General features: G+C 39.0%; 1 protein-coding gene across 3 annotated transcripts in view; it reads right to left on the reverse strand.

Annotated features, from left to right (window-relative positions):
* The window catches only part of CUL1 (cullin 1), a 114,967-nt gene extending 90,910 nt beyond the window's left edge, over positions 1 to 24,057 (reverse strand). The window contains exon 1 of one of the 3 annotated variants that reach the window (XM_072652419.1): positions 23,949 to 24,057. The gene's annotated coding sequence lies outside the window, so the exon portion shown is untranslated. Of the gene's footprint in view, positions 1 to 22,612; positions 22,925 to 23,639; positions 23,766 to 23,948 lie in introns of those variants that run through there. The other 2 variants (XM_072652417.1, XM_072652418.1) reach the window with 2 other exon arrangements.
* Positions 24,058 to 24,272: the final 215 nt, after the last annotated feature.

Raw genomic sequence — 24,272 nt, forward strand, 5'->3', positions numbered from 1 at the left:
ATCTGCTCCACTAAAGACCCTGTATAATAATAAGGAAAAAAAAAATCAAGGTCACTAACTACAAGCTCCCTCTTCTCCCCTTCTCATCTCACATCTTTTTTGTTTCTTCTTTTTTTTATTTTTTTTATTTCACTTTTAACATTCATTTTCACAGAATTTTTGGGCTCCAAATTTTCTCCCCCCTTGTCCCTCCCCGCCCCAAAACACCGAGCATTCTAATTGCCCCCATCTCCACTCTGCTCTCTTCTCCATCATTCCTCTCTGCCTTTGTCTCCATCCTCTCCTCTGTCCTGTTGGGCCAAATAACTTTCTATACCCCTTTACCTGTATTTCTTATTTCCTAGCGGCAATAACAGTACTTGACAGTTATTCCTAAAACTTTGAGTTGCAACTTCTTTTCCTCCCTCCCTCCCCTCCCCCTCCCTTTGGAAGGCAAGCAATTCAATATAGGCCAAATCTGTGTAGTTTTGCAAATGACTTCCATAATAGTCGTGTTATATAAGACTAACTATATTTCCCTCCATCCTATCCTGCTTCCAATTACTTCTATTCTCTCTTTTGATCCTGTCCCTCCCTGTGAGTGTCAACCTCAAATTGTACCCTCCTCCCCATGCCCTCCCTTCCATCGTCCCCCCCACCCTGTTTATCCCCTTGTCCCCCACCTTCCTGTATTGTAAGATAGGTTTTCATACCAAAATGAGTGTGCATTTTATTCCTTCCTTTAGTGGAATGTGATGAGAGTAAGCTTCATGTTTTTCTCTCACCTCCCCTCTTTTTCCCCAAACTAAAAAAAAAATCTTTTGCTTGCCTCTTTTATGAGAGATAATTTGCCCCATTCCATTTCTCCCTTTCTCCTCCCATATATTTCTCTCTCACTGCTTGATTTCATTTTTTTTTTAAAGATATGATCCCATCCTATTCAATTCACTCTGCGCACTCTGTCTCTTTGAGTGTGTGCGTGTGCATGTGTGTGTGTGTATTCCCACCCAGTACCCAGATACTGAATAGTTTCAAGAGTTACTAATATTGTCTTTCCATGTAGGGATGTAAACAGTTCAACTTTTATAAGTCCCTTATGACTTCTCTTTGCTGTTTACCTTTCCATGCTTCTCTTCATTCTTGTGTTTGAAAGTCAAATTTTCTTTTCAGCTCTGGTCTTTTCATCAAGAATGCTTGAAAGTCCTCTATTTCATTGAAAGACCAATTTTTCCCCTGAAGTATTATACTCAGTTTTGCTGGGTAGGTGATTCTTGGTTTTAGTCCTAATTCCTTTGACTTCTGGAATATCCTATTCCATGCCCTTCGATCCCTTAATGTAGAAGCTGCTAGATCTTGTGTTATCCTGATTGTATTTCCACAGTACTTGAATTGTTTCTTTCTAGCTGCTTGCAATATTTTCTCCTTGACCTGGGAATTCTGGAATTTGGCCACAATATTCCTAGGAGTTTCTCTTTTTGGATCTCTTTCAGGTGGTGATCGGTGGATTCTTTCAATATTTATTTTGCCTTCTGGTTCTAGAGTATCAGGGCAGTTTTCCTTGATAATTTCATGAAAGATGATGTCTAGGCTCTTTTTTTGATCATGGCTTTCAGGTAGTCCCATAATTTTTAAATTGTCTCTCCTGGATCTATTTTCCAGGTCAGTTGTTTTTCCAATGAGATATTTCACATTATCTTCCATTTTTTCATTCTTTTGGTTTTGTTTTGTGATTTCTTGGTTTCTCATAAAGTCATTAGCCTCCATCTGTTCCATTCTAATTTTGAAAGAACTATTTTCTTCAGTGAGTTTTTGACCCTCCTTTTCCATTTGGCAAATTCTGCTTTTGAAAGCATTCTTCTCCTCCTTGGCTTCTTGAACCTCCTTTGCCAATTGAGTTAGCCTATTTTTCAAGGTGTTATTTTCTTCCACATTTTTTTGGGTCTCCTTTAGCAGGGTGCTGATTTGTTGTTCATACTTTGCTTGCAAGTCTTTTATTACTCTTCCCAGTTTTTCCTCCACCTCTCTATCATGATTTTGAAAATTGTTTGGTCTCCTTAAGACCTTTTCCCAGAACTGATCCCATTGAGTGGGCTGGGATGTAGAAGCACTGACTTCCGTGTCTTCCCCTGATGGTGAGCACCGCTCGTCCTCATCAGAAGGGAGGGGAGGAGAAACCTGCTCACCAAGAAAGTAACCCTCAATAAATAGTCTTGGTTTTTTTCCCTTTTCTGGGCATTTTCCCAGCCAGTGACTTGAGCTCTGAATATTCTCCTCACACCCACCTCGCCTCCGGATCCTCCCAGCCCACTCTTGGGGTCTGAGAATCAAATGCTGCTTCCCAGCCTCAGTGCTTTGGGCGGGGCCAGGGCTGCTATTCAGTGTGAGATTAAGTTCAGGTGCTCAGGTGGGGGCAGGGCCGCCTCACGGGCTCAGTTCCCTCAGGGGACAATGGATCTGGGCTCCTGCCTGCTTGGGGAGCCCCGTTCTGCTCCCGCCTCTGCTGTTGCCTTCCGAGGGGGCCTGAGTATGGGGGCACCCCACTCCCCTCTCGACCCACCAAAGAGACCTTCTCACCGACCCCCATCACCTGTGGGTGGAGGGACCCGCGCAGCCACTGGAGATCCCGTCCCTGAAGTCCACTCGGATCTGTTCCTCTCATTGCCTGGGTGGTGCAGGGCTAGGCTGGGCTCCGCGTCCACAGCGCGACGGACCTTTTGCAAGAGGTTTGCAGGTCCCTTTGGAACAGAAATCTTATCCGCTCCATTATTATGTGGCTTCTCCTGCTCCCGAATTTATTGGTGGCTCTTTACTATGGATATTTCATGGGCTGTGGGTTCGGAGCTAGGGTATTTGTGTGTTTCTACTCCGCCATCTTGGCTCTGCCCCCCCCCTCACATCTTCTTGATATCAGTCCTATGGCCATCTTTACTCCAATCTCTGATAAAAAAGGTAAAGTAACCCTTCTTGCCAAGTCCTCTCATGTCTTCTCCAACAGATTGCTGTTACCATCATACACCACCCCATTTCAGTCCACCTCTCACTATCTATTAGATTCTTCGCTGCTACCCATAAATATTCCCAATTCTCTCTTCTGAAACAAACAACAATAACAAAAAATTTCACTTAATCTTACCACCTACTATTATTGCAAAGCTTCAAACTTATCTTGTCCACTTCAAGTAGATACTTTGGAAGAAAAAAACAAAAACCACCTATACCTGGTGCCTCTACTTCCCTCACTCTAAAACCCTGTACAATCAAACTTGCTGGTCAGCAAACTGAAATTATTTTCTTCAAAATCACCAAAGATGACATAATTATCAAATTTAATGGCCTCTACTCAATCCCTCATCCTTTGCAATCTTACCAGAGCATTTAAAACTGTCAATTTACCTTCTTTTCCTGAATATTCTTTCTTCTCTGGGTTTTGAATGCTACTCTCTCATTTGCTTTCCATCTAATTGTTCCTTACTCTGAAACCTTGGGATCTTCATTCACTTAACACATTGCCTTGAATATAGTAAGATTTATTAACTGCTTGTTGATTAAGGGGCATTTAAAAAGACAGTTACTGGCCCAGACATTAAGTAAATACTATAGGTACTGAAAGCTTTAATGGTAGAAATTACTTTTTGAATCTAAGGTTAGGGATGATTAAGTGAGAGGCTCACAAAATAATATAGTCAGTTTTGATTATATAAAACTTAACAGACTTTGCACAAACAAATCTAATGTAGTAAAATTTAGAAGAGAAATAGTTTTGGGGGGAAAAAATCTTTAAAGTAAATTTCTTTGTATCACAAAGTATCACTTCTAAGCTACATAAGAAATTGATTTAAATTCATAAGACTAAGAATTATTATCCAGTAGATAAAGTGGTTATAAACAGGCAGTTTTCAAATGAATAAATTCAAGCTATCAGTAACTACATGAAGAAAATGCTCATACTAAAGAAACTTTGAAGCTCACCTCATACCTATCACATAGAAGAAAACAGCAAATTTTGGAGAGCCTACAGGAAAACAGGCACACTATTGATGGACCTAAAAATTCTGAAAAGCAATTTGGAACTATACCCCAAAAGTTACTAAAATGTGCAATACCCCTTGACCCAGTTATGCCACTACTAGGTATACATCCCAAGGATCCATATGAGCAAAATATTTATAGCATATCTTAGCATGGTAGCGAGAAAACAAAAAACCCAACCTGGAAACTAAAAGAATATTCTCCTCTAGGGAAACAGCTAAATAAATCATATGAATGTAATGAGTATCACTGTGCCACAAGAAATGATGGCAATGGGCAAGTTTAAAGGAAACTGGGAAGACCTTCGTGAATTGTGGCAGAGTGAAATGAAAAGAACTAGGACAATTTACAGAATGATAATGACATTATATAAAAACAACTTTCTCAAAAACTTTAGACTCTAATCATACAATGATAAATCCATGATTCCAAAAGAATGAAGATCAAATAAATACACCACCACAAGACAGAGGTGATGAACTTGAAGTGAAGAAAGAGAACCATTTGTGGACTTGGCCAATGAGAGAATTTGTTTTGTTGGTCTATATGCAGACTTCTTCCCTCCCTGAATAGGGAAAAAGAGTAGATAGTGAGAAGATAAATAAAAATCAAAAAGGAAAAAAAGGGATATTTATGCTATTTTATGCTACATTTACGTCAGTATAATTTGTTTTTGCATAGGGATGTTAACCTGAAAACCTCAGTTACTCAATCACAATGCCAAAGAACTGGAAATAAAAAGGATGCTCATTGGTTGGGGAATGTCTAAATAAATTTTTGGTACATGTAATGGAATATTACACAATAATAACACATAATAACTACAGCAGTGAAAATGGAAGGAACTACACATCAAAAGTGAATGTAAAAAAATGATAAAGAACAAGCAGGACCTGAATAAGCGATATGGGAGGACATCACCCAACCCATCCCTCTATGGAGGAGAGATTTCCACAAGTGTTACACAGTGCACTTTTTCAGACTTCTCCCATATATAAATCAGTCCTGCTGATTTTTTCATCCTCTTTAAAAAAACAAAACAAAACAAAACCTCTTTCTTTTATGTAATGGTAATGGTTCTCTGGAAAGGAGGATGGTGATGGTAGTGATAAGGGGAATAACTATAATGATGTATAACGGTGTGACCTTGGGCAAGTCACTTAACCCTGTTTGCCTCAGTTCTTCATCTGTAAGATGAGCTGGAGAAAGAAATGGCAAACCACTTCACTATCGTGGACAGAAAAATTCCAAATGGGGTCACAAAGTGTTGAACATGACTGAACAACAACCACCACAAAATAACGATGTAACAAAAGACATCAATAAAAATTTATTTAAAAATAAAAAAAACAACCAACAGAATGAAATGGAGTTTCAAGGTCTCATACAGAATCCTGACTTTGTATCCTGCTGTGTGTGGAAATGTTCTTTTAAAAGTTCAGAATATTTTTTCCCCAAGATAGTAATAAATACAACTCATAATTCTACCAAAAATAAAAGTGAAGCTCACTGGTCAACAGTTTGTAGAGTACATTCAACTGCCTCTTTGAAAATGAGGACAGTTTACCTTTCTCTCTTGATTTTTATCCAAAGGATCTTTGTTTCCATCATGTGATTTTACTGAATTTACTCACTTAAGTATGTCTTCTTTAAAGTGCAATGCTCCCAGACTTTTACCCTAATCTATTTATTTTGAAAAAGACCTTCTCTTTCAAAATCACGTTCCAAATTCAAGGCTCTACTTACCAAGATTCAGAGACACACACTTACTTGTCTTGTTGCATTAAGACTTCTCATTTGACTTACTTGTTAGCCATCCTTTGGGCATCTGAATATAGACAGCTAAGACCAGGGGTTTTATGACTGGATCATTTATTGAATTTTGTCCATAAATTTCTAAGTCTATCTTAATTACTATGCTTGTACTACGGCTCCTCTAGGGCTTTCTAATATGGTGAATAACACGCAGTTTTCTAACCCCTTCCTTTTCAGTTAAAGCTCTTTTGAATAGATCTGCAAGACTAAGAAAACTTAATACCACCTACTCTTCTTAGGTTCACCGCACCCCTAGATAAGAGCCTACTAAGAGTACAAGTAACTAGCATTTATAAAGCAGTTTCAAGTTTGCAAAAGCTTTGTACATGTCATCCTATTTGGTCCTCACAACAATCTAGTAACTTAAGTGTTATTATTTTCCCCATTTCACAGGCAATTCAACAGAGAATGAGAGGCTATGTGTCTTATGCAAGGTCACAAAGTTAGTAAATGTCTGTGGCACATCTGAACTCACATCTTTCCAAATCTAAGTCTAATACTTTTACCAACTGTATAATCTAGACAGCTGTCTTGTTACTCCTAGGGTTTAAACACTGGTCCAGAAATCCACGATCCATTTTCAAAGTGTAACTTCTCAATCAGCTGTTCCCATTATTCAAACAAGATACTTTGACAACTGCAACTATAGAAATAACTATTTAATGACCCTGATTTTGAAAAGTCAATGAAAAATAAAGTGGTATGCTTACCAAAGATCTCTGTCACTGTCATGGAGGGTATTCCTGTATAAGATCCAAATGCAACAGGATTTCCTATAGATGGTAAGGTCTTCCAGATGTTCTTGTTAATATTCATAAATAATCAGGAGACTTAGCCTAACAACCAAATTAGCCTGCCAATCCATTGAGGTACTAAATCACTGTGTAAATCTGGGACAATAGAACAGGCAAACAATAAATTAGACTCAGATCTGCATTGATGAAAAGAATATCTACATGATGAAATCACAAATCCTCTCAGGTATTAAGATATTTTTAAAAGACAAAAATTTCTATTTTTTTTGTTAAAAACTGTCAGGACAGGTAAAGTCCTGTTAAAAATTCTAACAAATTTCTAACCCGTTTTGTTATATTTGAAATTTTTTCTAAACACACTAAGAAATGCCTTTCTATGATGTCTAGTAACCAAATAGATAATCCATCACTTTTGGCTGAAACAGAAAATGAAAACAAGAATGGTAGGAGGAAGAGGGTGACTAACAATGGAGGACTAGGCATTTATTACAACTTTACTACCTCTCAAAAAATTCCAAAATAGGAATGATGCACAAGAGATAAAGCAATTTCATTTGCCTCCATAGTCTAGGACAGAAATGCCAAACTTGCAGCTCATAAGTGCAGGGATCCATTTCTATTTCAGTTGAATACCACTAGTCTAGAACACTAAGAACTCTAATGAGGTCATAATTCAATGAACTTGCTGCAAAGGCAGCTATTACACAACTTCTAAAGCACTTAAATCAGGATCCCCTCCCCAACAATCCTGGGGTCATGGTCTTGCAACAGGGTTCAAGTTTAAACTCTCCTCCTAATCTCCTAAAAATCAAAAAAGTTGGGACCAGCAGCATGGCAGCGATGAAATGTCAACCCAGAGACCCTGTGGGACAGAGACTAAGGTCAGTGAAATGTTAATTGTCAACTATGGAAGGTTAAAATGGCTTTGAGGTACAGCTTTGGGGGAAACAACTACCAAAGGGAAAGAGTCAGAAAGCAAGCAAAAGAGGAATAAGGAAAAAAAGACTGAAATTACCAAAGTGAGTTAAGGAACTTCACCGTAAGCAGATAAATGAAGAGGCAAGATATTAGTAGCAGAAGGGGAAATGTTCTCCACATCAGCTAAAAGGTTGAAGACATCTGTGAATAAATATTCTAAGACTAAAGAAAATGAATCCACACCTAATGAGGCAGAGGATCCTGTGGATTCCTGAGAACACAGAACCACAGCAAAAAGTTATGGATAGGTTTCAAATAGAATTAAGAAATCATGAAATTAAGGAAGCAAAAGACATGGCCTACGCAGCACAATAACTGCAGGAAAAAAAAGTTGATTCCATGGTGGCAAGTTTTACAAAAGAAACCAAAAAGAATAACCATGTAACAAGGAAAATAATGCACATATGGGGGCTAAATTGGAAGAAGAGAAGTAAAAAGCAATAAATATTAAAAGAAAATATAATCTCTACATATAAGTAAAATATTACCCTCAAAGCAGGATTCATAGCAATAATGTAAGGATTATAGGTTTCCCAGAAGACCACGACAAGTGAAAGAGCCTGAGTACCACAATGCAAGAAATAAACTTCCCAGAACTTCTAGACACTAAAACCAAAGTGTCACTCAGAAGAATCTGTTGGTCCAGGGGGAAAAAAATAAACCTTGTAGTACAAACTCCAAAACACATAGTATTAAATTTAACAATTCCAGTGACAAAAATTATTCAAGTACCCAGGAGAAAGATCTTCACATATAATGGAAGGGAAATTCAACTAAGAGAGGGCTATTCACTACCCACTATGTGTTCTGAAGACCAAAGGAGCTCAAGATGCAACCGAAAGGGATATATGCTCTATAAACTTGGGCATAATCATTAATGAAAAAAGACAGACACTTAATAATAGATCTTTGAAATGTTCCTAGAAAGAAAACCAGGCCTGAACAAATTATTTGTTTTTCAAACATCCCAAACAATAGAAATATAAAAAAGTAGACAAAAACAGCAAGCAAGGACAACAACAAAAACGCCTTTAAGAAGTTTCTTTCTGTAGGTACACACGTGGACAAGGGCGAAAAGAAAGAGCAAAAAGATGTCGGAGAAAAAGTCCGGAACATAATGGGCTAAATCTCAGAACACTCTACCTATAGGTGAATCAATATTCTCGTGGGCTTAAATTAAGAAAAAGAAGGTACGCAAACGGGGAGAAAACAGGAAAGAAGGGAATGTGATGTATTCTAAACAAACCAAAGGATAAAAATTAAGATAATTCCTGTAGTCTCTAAGAAAAAATAAAGCCTACAAGGTAATAGGTGATGAGGCAAAGGGAGGTACTGAAACAAGGGAAAAGGATGAAATCCTGTTTCAGTGGTGGGAAGGAGTACCAAGGATGAAAGTTACAGAGGGTGAAGAGAGAAAAGGAACAGAAAATGAAGTTAAAAACAAAATATATTGAAGTGGAGAAGAGGAAGGATCTTATGGGGAAAAAAAGAGAAGAATTAAATGATTAGATAAAAGAAAAATACTAAGTTAAGCAAAACTCCAAAACAAGGGAATGGGGTTACTAAAGAGGGGGTGGAATGGGACAGACACAGGGGTAGAGAAACAGTCCTGAGAAGGAGGTGAAAAGATTCAGTGGGAATAGGGCTGCCTTAGAATTAAAAAAAGGCAATGAGGTGGTACAGTCGACAGTCAGGAAGATCCAAGTTCAAATTTGGCTCAAGACACATGCTACACACCAGCTGGATGACTCTGGGCAAGTCACTTAATTTGTCTCAGTTCTTCATTTTTGTAAAATGAGGGTACACTGGAAAAGGAAATGACAAACCACTCACGTATTTTTACTAAGAAAATCACAGACAAAAAATGGGGTCATGTAGAAGTAGACACGACAACAAGAAGATAAAATAACTTAAGAGCCTGAGTATTACAGAGGAAAAGAAATTCCATTCTGGAAAAAAATAATAAGAGACAAATGGAGGAAATATGAATGAATTAAACAATCCAATAAAATGAAAAAGAGTGATAAGTTGGCAAGAAAACAAAACTTCAATCTGTTGCTTACAAGAACCACAACTTAAAAAAACAATAAAAATGAGAGGCTGGAAGAAAATTTTTGCAGGAGAATAAAAAAAAAAAAGTAAGATTTGCATTCATACCATCAGAAAAGGTACATAACAAAAACAAAAAAAAATGACAGCATAAAAAGGGGTAAGCAAGGAAACTATTATGATGAAAGGAATTATAGACAACAAATCAATATCAATAGTAAACTAATATGCTCCGAAAGTCCAAACATCTAAATTCATAAAGGAAAAATTAAATGAGTTAAAAGAAATAGTAAATAGATTTAACAGTAAAGGAGATTTCAATATGCTTTTCTCAGTTTTGGACAGGTGCAAGAGGAAGATAAAAGATGAAATACAGATTTGAACAAACTGCTGGAGAACCTAGAGCTAAAACACTTATAGTGTCTTTGAAACAGGACTGTGTATTTTCAAACATCAGAAGTAACTTTTGCAAAAAACTGATCATGCATTAGGGCATACTGATCTTATAAATAAATGTAAAGAAGCAGAAATAATAAACACATCAATTATAGATCATAACACAATAAAAACAGTAATCAGTTCAGTGAGCACAAACAAAAGACTTAAATGGAAGACACAACAAGGAATTCATAAATGAGTGGTCAGAGAACAAATCATATAAATAATTAATAACTATGGAAAAGAAAATAATGATAAAAGAAGTGTACCAAAATTTCTGGGATGCAGCTAAAGCACTCAGTTCCCTTAGGAGGGAAAAATTCATATTCCTACAAACATACACTAACAAAAGAGAAAAGAGGATTAATGAACTGAACATGCATTTAAAAAATCAGAAAGCCAACAAATAAATCTAAAGTAAGCTCAAGAAATGACATTAAAAACTGGAAGAGAAATAGATAAACTGGGAACCAAAAAATCCTATAGAAATGAATAAAATGAGAAACTGAATTCTCTGAAAAGACTGATAAGCCTTTAGGCAATTTAAGGTAAAAAATCAAACTAGCAAACAAGATGAAATCACAACAAAACCAAATGAAGTAAAAAGCATTATCAGATCCTCAATGTATAATTATAACGTAACAAAACAGAGAACACAAAATAGAGGGAGAAATGGTTTCAAATATATAAATACCCAAACAGAAAAACTATTGGAAATCTTAAATAACCCAATTTCAATAAAGGAAACAGAAATAGCTATAAAGGAACTACCAAAGCAAAAAAATTCCCAGTCCTTATGGATTCACAGAAGAATTAAAATACTCCATTAGAATCCTAATCCTTGACCTATGGAAAGATAAAGCACACATAAAAGCCCTACAAAAAAATATCATTAACAATTTAAAATTTTAAAATAAGCTCTTCAGGCTATAGCAATTCATAGCAAAAATCATTCATCATGACCAAGATGAATTGATACCAGATGAAAACAAGACAATCACTTCTATTAAAAACAGATATATGCACAACTACATGATCATCTCAATGGATGTGAGGGGAAAGCTTTCAACAAAGTATGCCAAAACTCTTCAAAGTACAGACAAAGTGGAATCTTTTTGAAAAAATATCATAAAAAAACTATCTAAAATCAAGAGCAAGCATCATCTGCAATAGTGATAGACACACTAGAACCTCTCCCAATACATACAGTAGTAAAGCAAGGATATCCAATTTCCCCACTATTGTCTGATATAGTTTTGGAAATGCACTAAATAGCATTAAAAAATTTAAAGCATAATGGTAAGTAAAAAGTTCAAATAAAATCATCTGTACTTTTTATATGATAGTATACTGGGAAGATTCTAGGTAATCAGTGAAAAACACTAATTGATACAATTGCTTTAATAAAGTTGAAAGCTACAAAATAAATCCTCAAAAATCAGCATTATTTGTTATATGATAATAACCCTGAAGAAATAATAAAGAAAAATCTTATTCTAAATAACTTTAAAATGAATAAAGTATCTGGGAATCGATCTGCCAAAACATACAAAAGATTTGTATAGGTTCAATTACAATGTGTTTCTTAAAAAACATAAAGAGCTTTACATAGCTGGAAGAATATTCAGTGCTCATGGCTAGGCTGTGCCAATTTAATAAAAATATGACAATACTACAAAAGTTAATTTACACTTTGAATGTTATGTCAATCAAATTATTGAACGGATAATTTACAGAACTTGATGAAGTAATTAAAATTCATTTTGGAAAAAGATCTAGAAGATCAAGGGAAATGATGAAAATAGGTAGAGATGAAGAGGAAATAACACAGAACTCAAACTATATAACAAAGCGGCAATCGTCAAAATGATCTGATACTGATTAGGAGAGGTAGATCAGTGGAAAAGACAGAAGAGAATAAGCAACGATGAAATCCAATAACCCAGAATTCAATGAAACAGAAAATTTCATAAAAATTTCTGGGAAAAGCTGGAAAGCAGTCTGGCAGAAATTAAGTGACCAACGATAAAGAGAAGTGTCAATCTCAGAAAGAAAGTGAGGCGACTAAACTCTACATAAGGAACTTTGCAGACCACAGGTTAACATTATCTGCTTTACTGTATTTTCATTTATTATTAAATATTTCCCAATTTATGCTGTATTTCATAATGTTATAAACATATCTGATGTGAATATTAAAGATCATAACAAAAAAAAATTGGAAGAGAAACATCATCTCTCACAGCTATGAGTAGAGGTATTATTAACCAAAAGAAAAAAAAGCAGTTACAGAGAATAAAATCTGTAACTGATTTACATGAGACTGAAAAGTTTCTTTTTACATAGAAACATTAATGCACCTTAAGGCTGAGAAAGGAAGTAGCCGAATGGGGGAAAAAATCTTTATATCAAATTTCTTGGATGAGGGTTTGGTGTCTAATATATAAACTCCCCAGACTATTCTGTCACCTCCCACCTATTTGCTGCCAAGGCTGATCCATTTCATCTTCACAAAATCTCTCAAATATACTAACTTCTCTCCTCTGACACTGCCACTACTCTGGTGTGGGTCCCCATTTCCCCACATTTGGATTTTTACAGTCAGCCTACCACGTTTCTCCTCACTCAATCCTCAATTCAGTCTACAAAAAACTTTTCCTAAATTGCAGGTCCAACCATGTCATTTCCCTACTCATTGAACTCCAATGGATTCAACTCCAGGATCAAATACAAAATCTGCTCTGTTTAAAGCCTTCATAATTGAGCCCTTCCTCTTCCCACCCTTACCTTTCTTGTCTTCTCATACCTTATATCTCATCCCCTCCCATATCCCAAGACGTCGTTGATCTCCTCACCACTCCTGAACACTCAATCTCTCTGCTCTGAGCATTTTCACAGGCTATCTTCGTGTCTGGAATCAGCTCTTTCCTCACTTCCACTTCCTGGCTTCCTTGGTCTAAATCACACATTCTACATGAAGTCTCTGCGACCCCTCTTGATTTCTCCCCTCCACTGATTATCTTCTATACATAGCTTATTTGTACGTGGTTCTTTGCTCATTGTCTTCCCAATCAGATTGCAGGCTTTCTGAGGGCAGGGACTCCTTTGCCTTTCTCTGTACCCCCAGTGCTTAGCACAGTGCCTGGCACATACCAGGGTACTTAATAAATGTTTACTGACTGCCCACTACAGCAGAAGTAACTTGAGAGAACCATTTAAAATATGCAGAAAGATAATGGAACATTAATTACATCAATATCTAGCTGATAGACGTAGTAAAAAACTAACTGTCCAATTAAAGGCAACAAAAAGAATTGAAAGAAATCTGGAAAATAAAGTTATGTCAGAAACTCTGGATTTTCTTAGTCTGCAATTGAAAACAAAAGTAAAAAAAGGTTTGAACAATATAAAGAATCAAAGAGGCAGGGAAAAAAAATTCAATATCCATAAATATTTTTCACACAAAGACTTGAGAAGTAAAGAAATAAGAAAAAAAAAAGAATCTCCAAAGGAAAATATGAAAAATATATGCTCTGTATAGTTACAAGAAGTCCAATACAATTAAAACAGAAGCCAAATCAAAGTGGAAAGTTTGTGCAGTATTAATATGAAAAACTAAACTAATGTCAAGGAGGTGGCAAACTCTAACTTCTCTGCAAAACTGGAAAGCAGTGTGACAGATAAAATAATTATATTATTGGATAACACACTTGGCAGTGGCACTAGCAAACGACTTTATGACCTTCCTCTCAGACAAGTCTGACTTCACCCTTTCTGAAGAGAAGGCATCATAGATCTACTCTAAAAAGATGAAAAATACTAACAAACCTTCCAATTACGTGTTCCTGTACCTTATACAAAACATTTTATATTAATAACAACAATACATAGGTATCAAATAAAACAGTATATTGGCCAAAGAACGAAAAATCCCAGGAGTATAAAGAGCAACTTATTATCAATTTGGTGATTATCATACAAGCTGCCAAAAAGCACTCTAATATTTATACTGCCTTTGTTGATTATTACAAAACCTTTTGTTCAGTTATGAACTTATGGCTTCCTTCTGTCCAGCAAATATACAAAACAGACTCAAGGATAGTGAGAATACTGCAGGGTTTACTGCCCTCATGGACAAACTGTTCTTTATTTAAAACATGCAGTCAACACAAGAGGGTAAAAAATTAACTGGCATTATAATCAATTATGGTTCTGCCTAGATCCAGTATCATCTCTCCTAAGTAACTAAATATGGTTTCTTGATTATGGGAGGTGAATAAAAACATGTCACTACTTATTATTGGAAGTCATCAAGTTAGATCAAAAGGCTTAGTAGCTCCTTCAACTCATGGAATCTTCTGCAATGACAGAAAAAGATCATTTGAACGGACTAAGTTTAAGATATTCAACATACGCTAAGAAAAAACTGAGGTTACACACTTTAAGCTTGAAACTGGAGCCAATGGATGATGGTGATACCTAAAAATGCCTTTTCTCCTCCAGCAGATCCTTCAAGATAAGGATTCTCTAGACACAGTCAGACACAGACTAGCACTAAGAAATCAAAGCTGATGCAATTATCGGTCTTACTGTCCATTTTTAGAAACTATCTTATAAAAAATTATGAAATATGGGGGCTATCACCCTAATAAAGATTTCCACATCAAAAATGAGGGAAGAAGATTCCTAGGCATTGTTAAAGTATCTGAAAACAGGTCAAAATACCAAGCAAATAAAAAACAAAACCAAAAAAACAAACCCAGAAATAGTTTTGGAACAGATATCAATAGTCAACCATGATTGATAAGTACTAGACTGATACACCACTATTAGACTTGTTGAATGTAGCCAAAAGTGGTTTTTCATCAAGATGGAATCTATGAAATAGCTTAAGACCCAAGAGTGGAATCAAAAGTGCCTCCATGGATGACATCTCCATTAACTCAACCAAAAATATGACGGCAAAGACACAAATGGCTGAACCCTAAGGACTTAACTGTGGAAATTGAGGGTTTTACAATAGCAAATCAGGTCCAGGTCACCAGAAATTATAGAAGTATCACCTTTAAGGAGCCTGAATTTTAGGGACTGATGCAGATTTGCATTGTAGTTCTGCCTGCTATTAATTCCATGGAAAAAGATTCCCCTTCCAGGATAAGGTCATCTATTTCTCATCACCACGATGCTAACCTCAAATACCCCCTCTCTCAGCCTCCTTTCCCCTCCAATACTTCTCCCAAAGGCAGGAAGGCCTAAAGGCCCTCTGGTGTCTCCTGTCACTCCAACCCCACCCCCATGTCTTTTGTATGTGGTTTTATAATCAATCATTCAACATTTATTAAGTGGCTACTACTGCTGGGCAGTGTTCATCCCTGGGAATACAAAAAGAAGCCATTAGTAGGTGATTAAATAAATGTTTATTGTACTGATTTGAAATGAATTAAGCAAGTTAACGTAGAAAATGTGCCACATATCAATGAAGACAATAAAAATTTAGTACCCACCAAATCCCTAGTAAAACAGCACCAAAAAACACACGAGAAATTTATTATCCTTTATGGACAGAAGACTATAAATACAGACTTCTAAATACTCTGAAAAACAGCAAACTGTATCATCACCTGATCATTACCACAGACTGAACTGTTAGCCACAATTACCTGGACAAACAAAAATATTTTAATCCTAATTTCCAAGTTACGGTACTAAAAGATTTTGAAATATTTAGCAGAGATCAAAATCATGTAGGAATAAGATGAGGCTCATGCCATCTATGATGTTTACTAATGAAGTTGTAAGAAGGATGCTTTCAAGTGAAGCTACATGATAAATTTACACGCTAATATTTTTATTCAATACTCAAATACAAAGTGCAGTTAATTTTATCTACCTGTGCAACAGATTATAGAACATTAGATATCAAAGAATAGCAGCAGGATAGCAACTTAATTTTATTCCTGTCCCCTGGGGGAAAAAAATTAAACAAAATGACAATGTTGTAGTGGACAAAAAGCTAGAGGTACCTCAGTATCAGGAAAATCTAGATTTCAATTCAACCTGTGACACATACATATGGCTGCATGACCCTATTTTCTCCCTCTCTATAGCCAAGGCAATTCTCTAAGACTTACATAAGGTGCGGGTCAAGCACCAATTTGTACTGATAGAAATTTTCTCACCAAGAATTAACCAATGAAGAAATATGTACTGTCCAAAAACATTATTACTGATAATAGACCCTGTCTGGGTTCAATAATTTTTAAAAAGATTTTTAGACAAATACTAAAACTTAAATACGTAAGAAAAGAAAAAGAAACACTATAAACTTAAATATAAAATAAGAAAAGAAAAAAGTGTGTCATGTGCATAGAATATAGGAGAGGATTCAGAATATATAGCAATAGCTTATCACTTCAAGGGAGCCTATACTGTACCTTATGTTGAAAGCTGTCCATCTTTTCTTTGCTTCTTTGTAGGTTTTCCTTTGCTCTCTGCTGTACACTTTTTACTTTGTTCTTCCCCCTCCCCACCACCCCAGGGCTACAACTAAGCATGGATATATTTATATATAGGTATTGATACATACATACACGTATACATATATACACACATACATACATATATAAACATACTTTCCCTAAGAGATTCTACTCCTAATCTTTGTTTTTGCATCTTTTTTTCCTGTCTCTAACTCTTCTACTTTACTTCAATAATTCTTAAAATCTCAATTTAATAAGACACATAACCCCAAGAATCACAACTATCAAATCACAAAGAATGAAAAGTTTTCACAACACCCAAGAAAGTGAAAAGCCAGGAGGAAGCAAAGCAAAACAAAACGCACTTCATTCCTATCATCCCGCCTCCTTTTATAGAAGTTGTTCTGAAGATGCTTTCATTGAGTCCAGAGAAAATGATTTGATATCCTTAGACTCTTTCTCAGTGAATTACCTTATCCTAGCTGCTCCCAGTTTAGACATGAGAATGACCAACTATTCTTTCTCAAGAAATGAAGGACTTCTAAGCGTTCCCATCTATCTGGCACATCATCTCTCAATTACTGGCCAGAGACTTTCTGGATTTTTCTTAACCCACAGTATGTATTTCCTAAGTATTTTCATTCAATTATAAAAAGCAGTCATTTTATACATTTGCACAGTTGTTCACAGAATACTAACGTAAAACAATAGCAGAAAAATGACTTTCCTCTAGCCCATTTCTATCTGAAACCTACTGAGAAAGAGAAGTAAAAAAAAAAAAAAGATGAGAATGTCAATAATGTAGAAAAATTCCATTCAACAACTCTGAACCTTGATTTTTTGCAAACCCCTGTGCTGGGGATATCTCAAGAAAAAAAGGCCTTAGAAAAGTAATGTGCTCAAGAACTTTGCATTCTGTGGGGTTACAATATGTAAGTCTACGAAAGTAGTCCAAAGCAATTTCAGGAGTACTAACAATTTGAAGAATCCAGAAAAGCTTTATATTAGAGAGGGTACCTGAGCTTTGTACTTTAGTGAGCTACAAGTTCTACAAGGTAGATATACAAATATTCAAGAATCAGGTTAAATTTCTACCGAAGTAGAACTCTGTCCCCACTGAAATCTTAATTTGGGAAAAATCATTGAACTTAATGATTGAAAATAAGTGAATAAATCATATTAAAGTGTCACCAGATGCCACGAGAACACACTCAAGGTAACAATGCGTTCCAAATCACAGAAAACGCAAAAGTGTAGGGGTGCTGATTCACCCCAGAAGGAAGGCAAATTTTCCTATCAGATCTGCATAGGTTGAATAACTACCTTATGGTAATAACAGTGGAGGGGGGAAATTCCATCCCTTACTCTGACATCAAGGCTTAAGACTCTTGCTTTGGTGGTGGTGGTGGTGGTGGTGGTGGTGGGGTGTCGCATGTTATTTTTCCCCATTTCAGATGACTAGGGCTCAGAGGTTAAATAACTGACCCAAAGTCACAATGTCAGAGCTGAGATACAAACCTAGGTCTTCTGTGATGCCAAGTTCTGTGTTCCTCTCATTACACTCTTCTAGCTCCCTAGACCTCTGCCAGGGTCCATAAGCTATAGCATAAATACCAACAATGCCACAAGCTATAGCATAAATACCAACAATGCCACCAGAACTGCAGAATCTATTGCTCTTCTACTTCAGCCTGAATGTGTTCCTTCATTTGAGTGAATGGGAGGGAGGGAGAAAGGTGGAGAAGAATGAATGTCATCATCTTTGGTGGTCAATCACATTTATAAATGTTTACAAATTATTAGCTACTGCACTGCTGACAATGTACTGATCTCTACATGTAAAGTCCTGCCACAGGTAATCAAATGACCCCTTATCTCTTTGCCTTAACTCAGAGTACCCCTTTACTTCCTTCTTCTATTGTTCTTGTTTTCTAAGGAGTGTGCTTGTTGTACTGCTTCAATATAACAACTCCCCAAAAAAGTCATTATAATGACTTCTTTTACAAACATATTTTAATGAGTAAGATTCTCTCAAAATTTGCCCTTCATAATTAGTCTTTTTAAATGTATTTGAAGATAAAACATTCAGTATGCCACTGCTGAAGGCACTAACAATATTAAATCCAATAATAACAGGGGACATGTACTGAGCACTTTAAGACTTGCAAAGTGCTATCTATTTCATTTGCTACAGCTGGCTTTTATGCATGCCTAGCTCACCTGGAAATATGTCTGTGTATAGCTATTATATAAATGCACGCAATTATATTTACAAATCACTAACATTGAATATGAAAAACAAACTTTTTCAAATGAAAGCTTTTCTCCAAATTATTTGCATGTTAAAATTTTATTTATCAATTTTTAATGGGTTACTATCTTTAGTGAAGTGCCAAATCTATTTTTTTAATTAAAGGCACTTAAAGTTAACTGAGAAATAAATTATAATCAAATGTTTTTCTGGTTTTAATAATAGTAATAAAGATATCTAGCATTTTATATATTTTGTCAAGCACATTACAAATTCACTTCATTTGATTCTCACAACAACCACAGGAGATAGGTGCTATTATCCCCATTTTACAGTAGAGGAAACTGGGGCAAACAGATTGTCAGTGAGTGTTCAAATTTGAACGCAGGGGTTTCACACTCTACACTCCATCCACTGCTCCACTTAGCTCCTCCTTACAAATGTGAAAATACCTTAGGACTTTCTGCTGATCACCATGCATAAGACTTTAAAGACTACCAGACTCAGAAAGCTCAAAAGATATGAAACCTATGGAAGGCAAAAATACCAAAGAATGAAGATCTGGTCAACAATTTTTGCTCCTCAGTGGCTCTGAGTTTAAAGAGTGACACTGGCATCCAACAGCTACCAGATTTGAATAATCTTACGAGATTTCACTCCAAATCTATCACTCTTCTAATTTAATTCTGCTGAGTACCACCACCTTTCCAGTCACCAACATACATAACTAATCATCCTCACTGACCCCTCAAATCCAATCAGTAGCAAATATTAATTTTTCTGCCTCTATACAATGTCCTCCCTATCACTGGCACAGCCATTACCCCTAGAGTTCAGGCATTCCTCATCTCTCTTCTTGCCAACTGAAATAACCTCCTAATTGATCTCACTGCATTCAACCTCCCCCGGCTCTAATCCATTTGCCAAACCTTATAATATTCTCCAAGTCCCACCATGTTATTCCTTTGCTCAAGAACCTAAATTGGCTCCCTCGTCTCATGGATAAAATACAAATTTCTCTTCCCTGGCTATTAAAATCCTTCACAATCTACTTCCAGTTTACTTTTCCATGCTTACTGACTGCACTCTGTAATGCAGCCAAATAGATTGCCTGCTGTCCCCTCAACTCAACACTGCATCCTGTCTCACTGACTTCAAAACGTTCCACTCCATGCAGAGAATGCTTTCCCTTCTCCATCATCACCTGAAATTTCCTAGCTTCCTTTAACACTCAGCTGTAGTTCTACTTTACAGCAAGCCTATCCTGATTCCTGACCAGATTTTCAAGCATCCCCTGAAATTGCTTTCTACTTGGTAGATATTATGCATTTACTTTTCTGTGTACATACTGTTTTCCTTGGCTCCCCAAAATAGACTATAAACTCCTCAAGGTCAGGAGCTGCTTCAGTTTTTGTCTTTGTATCCCCAATGCCTAGCATAGCGGCTGGCACTTGATAAATGTTTGCTGAATGAATAACAAGTATAAGCACTATGGCTAATATGGCAATACCACGGCATAACATATTTTGTCTGACTGGGTACACCATTAACTAGATTTCTATCTCAATACATATTCATTCATTCAGCAAACATTTATTGAGGATATTGCCTACCATTCTCAAAGCACTAACAGAGAGACAAAGCTAAATACTGTTACTGCAAGGAGAGAACAAACACACATCTGAATGAAAGTGCATTAATATTAAGTACAAGATCAGATGAGAAAGATATCACTAAGAAAATTCCCTTCTGATGGAGATGAAGCAACTTGTAACCTAGAATAAGTAATGTCTTCCAAATAAAATGTAACACAATGTTCTAACTGGTTTTCCATCCTTCCAAAACTTCAATATCAACAACAATTAGAAAAACAATCTTATTTCTTAATTTCATGGGCAAGACTCAGATTTTAATGTTTTTTCTACCCTGGAAGGAGCCTCATGTGATAGTGGAGAGGTGACCCTGGTGCCAGGGAGACCTGGGTTCAAGTGTCACCTCTGACACATACTGGCTATATGAACCTAGGTTAAGGTCATTTAAAACCTCTTTGTGCCCCCAAGGCAACTTTCTAAGACTACAATTTGCAGAGCAGGTGCCCGCTGGTATTGGCAGCATTATCCTTACTCAAAGAAATCAGAGGTTCAGTTTCTATCTTTTATCCTTCTACTACTAACCAACCAATCTCTGTAACACAAATAACACAATGGAATTTTTGTCTCTGGTTCTTAGTTGTCTCGTCTGTAAAATGGGGGAGTAGGTCAGAGGGGAGAATTCAAAGATCTCTAACACCTATTCCAAAACTTGATCTTACGAACAACAACAGGAGTAAGTGGCCCTAAGAAACAAAATTTGTAAACTGGAGAAAATTCTTGCTCACATAGATCTTAAAGATGATAAAGCCAATCCTGAAAAACAACGTTCAATTTGGGATAATGCTACTGGACATTTTTTTTTTAAAGCTAACTTCCCATACTTAGCAACATTATATTCCACTAACTTAAGAAGCTCTATTGAACACTCCTTAAAAAGGGCATATTCAAATTGAAGCAAGAGTGCCAGTACCTCTACATTTTAAATTCAATCCATTTTTACTCAAAAATTAATGCAATAAATGAAAAATTTTAAAACCAGACTTAAAAAATTTAACTTAAACCAGCTGAAGAGAATGAAGAGAAGTCTCGTCAGCACTTTTAGGATGAGGTTTCTGGGACAAAACTGTACAGTGTGCTTCAGTGTGTAAGCATCACAACATTAATTTTAAGGTATGTAAAATTTGTAGCATTTCAGAAAGTCAGGTAAGGATGACTGCAATCTGACCCCTCAAATTTCCTATTTCTATATCATTATCTTCAAAGGACCTCTTGCCTGCAATAAGCAACCTATTCTAAGAGGTTTTTAGAAATCACACTTATTATGAATGAAATGGAAAAAAATTTGTGAAAATCATCAATAAAAATGAAATTTTTGCTTCCTAAGGTATGAAAAGCATGATTGCATCGACTCCGTATGAAAACTTTACTCTTTTAATCCCACCACCTCCAAAGCAATTAAACATTCCATTAAATTAGAACTAAGAATCATCTTCAGAATTTACTATAACACAAGCAGGAGGAAAAGGCACACAAGTTCATTCAAATATATGCACACACGTGTTTGCATGTATACCATATGTATGTGTGCATATATGCACACACATCTATATTATATACGTACACAAACGCACATGTATGTGTATATATGTACATAAACAAATTATTCCATTTTATATAAAATCTTATTCTCTATAAAAATAAAATCTTATGCTAATAGGCTACTTACATAAATTTTACTACAAATTACAAATAGGGTGTCAGTCTTGGTGGTGCAGTTTTAGGCACTAAGACTTCTATGTACTATGACAATATTAGATATAAAATAATAGAAAACCTTAATGCAGTACTAGAATATACCTTAAACTGCACTAAGACTTTTGGGAAAGCCTTTCTGTTATACATAACATATCAGAAACATAACAAGCAGCTTTAAAATATCCTGTATAAAACAGAAGCTTAATCACGCATTTCAATAGTTTAAAAGGCACTAAAACTTTGGGAATCCCCCGCAGGTGCACACCCCTACACCTACAGTCGGTTTTCGTAGCCTTCCCAAGCTTCTGGAAGCGCCCCTCCAGGCCAGGCCCGGGAGAGAGGGCTCGGGAAGCCGGGCTTTGGGCTCGGCACCTGACCCGCCTAACTCCCCGCGGCTCCTCTAACTGCGGCCAGCCGCCCTCCTCCCCCGCCCCCCCGGACCCCCGCAGGGCTCCCAGGCCCCGCTGAACCCCCTGAGGGGTCACTCGCTACCTTCCGCGTGGCCGGAGGCGCCCCGAGCAGGTCACCCGTCCAAGGTCCCCAGGGTCCGGTGGGGGCGCCCACCAGCCCAGCTCGAGCAGGGCCCCGCTGCCTCAGTGTCCCCGGAGGGAAGGGGGCACGCCGTTCCCTCTGCCCTCTGCCCAGGGACGGGCGGGGGCGCGGAGAGGAGCCGGAAGGGACGATTACCGTCCGATGATACTCAACTCCGGGGAATCGCGGCTAGGAAAAGGCCGGCCGACGGCGGGCAGGCGGCGGAGAGGACCCGAGGACCCCCGCGAACGGGACGGGACGCGACGCGATCAGGAACCGGAAAACGAGGGCGGTCTTCCTGCCCCCCCTCCGCCTCCTCCGCCTCGCCGTCGTCGGCCCCGCGCCCTCACACGCTAAGGCAGCTCGGGGAGAAGGACGAGGCAGCGGAGCCCCGGCTGGGGAGAGCGCCGTCCCCGGAAGGAGGGAGGGGGGAGAAGGGGATCCCCCCCGAAGGCCAAGCACCGGGCGCCCAGTCTGGCCCTGCCCTGCCCTTGCGGCGAGCCGAAGCCGAAGGGCAGCGAGCGCACGGCGTGTCCGGGCAGGGAGGCGGCGGCGGCCACAACAACGAGAACGCCGCTGCAGCCGCCTCGGGGAGAAGGGCCTTTACCCAGTGCGTAGTTAGCGGCCTCGAACGTAGCAAGGACCGGGGCCTGGGCCGCAGAGGCCCCCCGGGGTGACTCAGTACCTGCACTCCCGCCCCACCACCGCCTTTCTTCCCTTTCCCTCCTCCGCCTCCCCTCCCCCTGCAACACGCACCTACACGAGGCCCCGGCCCGGGCCGGCGCCTCTCGCTTCCGCACACCCCTCCCCCAGCACCCAGCCCGAGAGCCGGGCCCAAGGCTGGCCCAGGGCCCCGGCGGCTCCTGGCCCGGCCCGGCCCCGCCGGGTGCCGTCTCGGTCGCGGTCACCGTCACTGCGACACCGCGGCTCCGGCCCGGGCCTGCTCCGCTCCCCCGGCTCCAGCCTCCTCCAAGCGGCCGAGACTCACCAGCATCTTCCTCCCGGGCCGAGGAGGCTCTGCCGGCGTCGCCACCTGCCCCACAGGGTCTCTAGCGCGGTTCAGTCCCCGTCCCGCCAAGGTCTGGTCGCGTCCCACACTCCCAGGGGCCGCCCGGACTGGAGCTGCGTGCGACAGACACCCGCTCCCTCCTCCTCCCCCTCCCCCCCGGCCGCCGGTCCCGCCCACCCTCCTCCTCCTGCCGCCGCCGCCGCCGCCGCCGCCGCCGCGCACCCTCCGCCCGCCCTCTCCGCGCTCTCTCCGGGCCTGGCCGGCCGGCTCGCTGTGCCCATCACATACCCGGCAGAGGGGGGCAATCGCCGCAGACGCCATCGCCGGGGTCCAGGCCCTAGAGGCACCCCGGACGCTGCCTCCACGCTGTCCTCTTGTTCCTGGAGCCCTCGGATCGGAGGTCACCCTCCAGCTTCCCGGGGACTGAAACCGACTTACCCCGTAAAATAAGCTACGCCCCTCCCAGTCCAAGCCTTCAGCTCCCTCTTCGCGGTGCTGCCCCTAAAAAGAGCCGCGTTCCCACGATCCCTCCCCCACATAACGAGAGCCAACCTGCGGGGCCTCCAGCTGCGGCGCGCCGGCGGCAGCCGCAGCCCCAGCAGCGGCGGGGCG

This window comes from Notamacropus eugenii, chromosome 3 (genome assembly GCF_028372415.1).
Source record: "Notamacropus eugenii isolate mMacEug1 chromosome 3, mMacEug1.pri_v2, whole genome shotgun sequence".
Taxonomy (NCBI): Eukaryota; Metazoa; Chordata; class Mammalia; order Diprotodontia; family Macropodidae; genus Notamacropus; species Notamacropus eugenii.